This window comes from Manis pentadactyla, chromosome 16, assembly GCF_030020395.1.
Source record: "Manis pentadactyla isolate mManPen7 chromosome 16, mManPen7.hap1, whole genome shotgun sequence".
Taxonomy (NCBI): Eukaryota; Metazoa; Chordata; class Mammalia; order Pholidota; family Manidae; genus Manis; species Manis pentadactyla.
In genome coordinates, this window is record NC_080034.1 from 43,140,636 (window position 1) to 43,146,635 (window position 6,000).

The following is a 6,000-nucleotide window of genomic DNA, read 5'->3' on the forward strand; positions in this document are numbered from 1 at the left end:
ACTATGTTTTTGTTTTATTCTAGCCGACGAAGAGATCTTAGTTTCTTGAATTGCATTTTCTCTAAGTAATTTTGAGTATCTTTTTGTTATTATTACTTGTTTATCATTAGGATTTGTTTTTCTGTGCATTTCCAGTACTACCCTTTGTCCATTTTTCCTGTGGGGTTGTTTGTCTTTTTCATATCAATTTCTACATACATGCACATGCACATGCCACATTGTCCTCATTGAGAAATTCATCCTGACCCCAATATTCTAATTTACTTTCCTAGATTTTCTTACAATATATGTTTTTTACATTTAAGTCTTTATTTAAAAAAATATGATGTAAAGGGAAGACCTTTATTTTTGTCTAGAGCAGTGCTGTCAATACAAATATAATGCAAACCACTTACATAATTTTGTTTTCTAGTTGTAGCTGCATGTAAAAAGTGGGTGAAATCAATTTTTATAATATATTTTATTTCACTAATTGAACCCATTATATAAAAAATTATTTTTACATGTAATCAGTTTTAAACAATTACTAACGAGATATATGTTCTTTTTTCATGCTGTCTTTGAAATCTGGTATATATTTTACATTTATATCACATCTCAGTTCAGCATAGGCACATTTTAGGTGTTCACTGGCCACGTGGTAGTGGCTATTGTATTTAACCACTTACATTAGATGGATTAGATGAGTTCCATTTATTAAGTAATCATCCTCTTCTAATTGAATTGAACTACTACACTTGTGAAATTCTTTCATAGTAAGATCTATTTCTGGGTTTTTGATTCTATATTCTAATCCTCTCATCTATGTTATACCAACAACACAGATTTTATTTGATGATGTTTTTTTCAGAAATCTAGAAATTTAAGTCTGTTTTTACTGTCATTTTTATACTTTCTCTTAGATGTTCTTGGGCGTGTATTCCATGTAATGTTCCCTCCCCTCAAAAAAAAAAACTTTTATGATTCTAAATATATAACTTAATTTGGGTAGAGTTTGCATTTTTTATATTGTCTTCCCATCCAAGAATGTGGTTTGCTTTCCATTTGTTCGGGTCTTGTTTTATTTCTTCAGTAAGGTCCTACAGTTTTCTACATACAGATTATTTTATCATTTTTATTGCTATTACGAATTTCCCCCTGATTTCTAATAAGCAAACCAAGTACTTCATTGTTTGGATAAAGAAGAAATAATTGATATTTGACTATTTCTCATATCTAGACCCTCTTCATAATTTCTTACAAATAATAGTTATTTAAGTGTTACTGGCACTCCAAGGTTTCAACAAGTTTCCCCAGATAATTTTTATGCATTTGGCCAGAGAAGCACATTTGGTATCTGCTAATATATATGCTAAAGATTCTCAAAATTTATTTCTGGCTTATATCTCTCTCCTGAAATTCAGACACCTGGAGCTCAACATGTGCAAAACTGTACATATTATCTTCTCACAGGAACAAAAGAAAAAGATTACTTTTGTTTTTATATTCTGGTTAAGAGGTTTTGTCCACCCAGTCTTAGAGCACAGAGCCCAGGACTTTTCTCTCACCCCTCACAATTAATTTGCTGCTGAGTTCCAAGAATTCTTCTCATCTGCTGCCCATCTTTCCTACCTGAACTGTTGCAGTAGGCTTCTGCCCCCTTTACTCCTTTCCAGTTCAAGCACAAATTTGAATTTCTTCCTCCCTCATTTGGTAGCTCTTTGCTGCCTTCAGGATCATGTCCAAACTCCTCAGCGTAGCACATATGGCGGCACACTATGCACAATTTGGCCCCTCCACACCATTCACTTGGTACCACATGCACCTGCCATATCGAACTTTATATAGTTCCCCAAACACTGAAACCAGTTATCTTTTATAACTTTATATAGGTGTCATTTCTTTAATTCATATCTGGTTATCTGAACTTCTTTTCTGGCTCTCATAACATCCCTACGTACACTCCCACCCCATTTTGTTTTTGTTTATGTGTCTTCTTAAGTAGACTGAGCACATGAAGGATAAAATGGTCTTTTATCTTTATTCCTACGGACCTTCTGCATTTTATGGCACATATGTGCTCAGTAAATGTAGAATGGATTCCCAAAGTTCATGATCTCTTTTTCCATAGTAATTAGCAATTAAATGTTTAAATTGAGAAGGAACACAGTGCTTTCTTTTTTTCAGGAACAGTAAGGGATTGGAAAAGGAATTTTCTTTTTACCGTATAGTTTCTTGGCTAGGAATACAGTGAGTGTTATAGTTTTACCAAGGAAATCATACCCAGCCACAGCTGGCTGGGCCTGTGACTTTTCTGCCCCGTGTTACAGTGTTATTCTTTGTGTGGATTTTCTGGCCTCTCTCATTCCAGAACTTCTGTTATATTTGCCTTTGAGCATGGGATTTTAGTACCTTGTAATATTCTGAACTGTTCTTTTGCTACTCCCAATATATGTTTTTAATCAACTCATTGGATTATAAGTCACTAACTTAGAAAAAATTTTTAATAGTATCATTTATGATTCTCAGTATAGATAGTATAGTTCCTTGCTGCAAATCTTGTTTCACAATTAAAGGTTGAATTCTAGAGTATGTAGGACGTTACTCCCTGGTTGTCAGTGGTAAAGAAAGGAAAATAGTGGACTTTTCTGTTGTGCTAGGGAAAAAAATCATTTGTTTATTCTTTCTTACTGTGATTTTAGGGACATAATAAATATCATCCTATTTTCTCCCTGCTAGTTTTACAAGAGAGATACAGGAGAGTCAGAGACTAAAATAACACCTTTATTTTGTGAAACTGCAATTGGAAGGAATAGCTTAGAAATAGCTAGTTGCTTTGCTTACCCACCCTTGAATTGAACTTGCCATCTAACACTTGAGGCCCATTCCCCTCACCTGTCAACCCCTCATCAGAATTTGCCAGCTGATCTTCCATATGGCTGGGAGCATATGAGACATCATCCCCCCTGCAGGAAGATTTGAAGAGGAAAAGGGCAAGGTGTAGGTATGCTCAGCTCCTGCTGCAAACCCGCTGTTAGGTCAGTCCTCAGTGGCCAGCATTTGGGGGTGGGGTGTGGGGGAAGAGTTTGGGGGAAATCTCTTTTCAAGGAAACCATGAGAATGAAGAAAAATTCTTCCCCTAATAATGCTTCCCTAGTGTTTAAAGTAATGTTTCCCCTAATTACTTCAAAACTAGATAGATACAGATGTAAATGTACTTTTTAAATTGTGAAATTAATGAATTTAGAAAAGTCATAAAAATTGACTGTGTCACCATGTATTTCAGTGAAGAATTTCTGTGTAATCATCACTCAGCTCAAGAAATAGAACATTACCAGCCCTTTAGAATCCTCCCTCTGCATAACACGCCCCCTGAACCTTGTCATAACCACCTCCTCCCTCTCATACAGCTCTCCTGACTTCTATGATTATTTATGTCCATGCTTTTCTTTATAGCTTTACTACCACCTATATGTCCCTAAACAGTATATAGTTTAGTTTTGACCCATTTTTTATCTTTATGTAAAAGAGAATCATATGCTGAATTCCTTTATATATCAGGCTATTTTTGCAAACATGAATTTCTTGTTCACCTGTTGTTGCTTGTAGCTGTAATTCATTTGTTTTCACTGCTGAGCGGTATTGCATTTGATGAATGTGCCCCGAAGGTTTATCCATGTTGTTGAAAATTGGTAGGATTTCCTTCTTTTCTATGGCTAATATTCCTGTGTGTGTGTGTGTGTGTCTTATCCAATCATCCATTTAATGGATGCTTAGGTTATTTCCATATCTTGGTTATATAAATAATGTTGTCATATCTGTGGGGATGCAGATATCTTTTTTTTTTGAGAGATAAATATGTGAATCTTTATTGCAGATTTTTTTATTATAGACATTTCCAAATATATACTAAGCAAAGAGAATACAAAATGAATCCCTTTTACCCATCACCCAGCTTCGAAACTTCAATATTGTTGCCATTGTTTTTGTCAAGTATTCCCTTCTCTACTTTTTTCCCCTCTCCCTCTCTCCTTCCCTTTAAAAATTTTTTTGGTGTCATTAATCTACAATTATATGAGCAACATTATGGTTACTAGATTCCCCCCATTATCAAGTCCCCACCACATACCCCATTACAGTCACTGTCCATCAGCATAGTAAGACGCTATAGAATCACTACTTGTCTTCTCTGTGTTGCACTGCCCTCCCCGTGCCCCCCCACACACACCATGTGTGCTAATCGTAATGCCCAAAAGGAAGCAAACTAAGTGTCCATTAATAGATGAATGGATAAAGAAGATGTGGTACATATACACAATGGAATATTATTCAGCCATAAGAAGAAAACAAATCCTACCATTTGCAACAACATGGATGGAGCTAGAGGGTATTATGCTCAGTGAAATAAGCCAGGCGGAGAAAGTCAAGTACCAAATGATTTCACTCATATGTGGAGTAAAAGAACAAAGAAAAACTGATGAAACAAAACAGCAGCAGAATCACAGAACCCAAGAATGGACTAACGGTTACCAAAGGGAAAGGGACTGGGCAGGAGGGGTGGGGAGGGAGGGATAAGGGCAGGGAAAAAGGGGGCAGTTCTCCATGGACATAAACATGAGCGGCTTCTTCATGAACATATCTCCCAGGCAAGGGAAACAGATTATTTGCTTTTTGTTTGTTGAGGTGCGTGAGCTCTTTATATATTTTGGATGTCAACCCTTTATCGGATCTGTCACTTATGAATATATTCACCCATACTGTAGGGTACCTTTTTGTTTTATTGATGGTGTCCTTTGCTGTACAGAAGCTTTTCTTAGCACATATAATGGGGGGGGGGGCATAGGGAGGGATATACAACACAGAGAAGACAAGTTAGTGAGTCTACAGCATCTTACTATGCTGATGAACAGTGACTGTAATGGGGTTTGTGGGGGGGGACTTTGTGAAGGGGGGAGTCCAGAAACCATAATGTTCTTCATGTAATTGTAGATTAATGATAATAAAATGAATTTTAAAAAAAGAAAGAAAAAAAACTAAAGCAAATAAATTTGATGACTGATATGAAATGGACAATTCCTTTAAAGACACAAATTACCAAATGGAATTAAGAAGAAATACAAAACCTAAATAATCTTGGATGAATGAAAGAAATTAAATCAATGAATTTAAAGTATCCACAAAGAAAACTCCAGGCTCAGATGGCTTCACTAGTGAATACTAGCAAACATTTACATTATTATTAACACCAGTTTTACATAAACTCTTCAACAAAATAGAAGAGAAAAACACTTTCCAAATTTTTTTTTTAGATAATTATTTTTTATTGAAGGGTAGTTGACACACAGTATTACATTAGTTTCAGGTGTACAACACAGTGATTCAACATTTATATACATGATAATTCTAGGTACCAGCTATCATCAAACCAAGGTCTTACAATATTTTGACTATATTCCTTATGCTATACATTACATCCCCGTTATTTATTTTACAATTGGAAGTGTGTGCTTTTTTTTTGTTTTTTGTTTTTTTTTGTGAGGGCATCTCTCATATTTATTGATCAAATGGTTGTTAACAACAATAAAATTCTGTATAGGGGGGTCAATGCTCAATGCACAATCATTAATCCACCCCAAGCCTAATTTTCGTCAGTCTCCAATCTTCTGAAGCATAACGAACAAGTTCTTACATGGAGTACAAATTGTTACATAGTGAATAAGTTACATGGTGAACATTACAAGGGCAGTCAACACAGAAGCATTCGGTTTTGCTCATGCATTATGAACTATAAACAGTCAGTTCAAATATGAATACTCATTTGACATTTAAATTGATTTATATGTGGATACATTTCTCTTTATTATTATTTTTAATAAAATGCTGAAGTGGTAGGTAGATACAAAATAAAGGTAGAAAACATAGTTTAGTGTTGTAAGAGAGCAAATGTAGATGATCAGGTGTGTGCCTGTAGACTATGTGTTAATCCGAGCTAGACAAGGGCAATAAAACATCCACGTATGC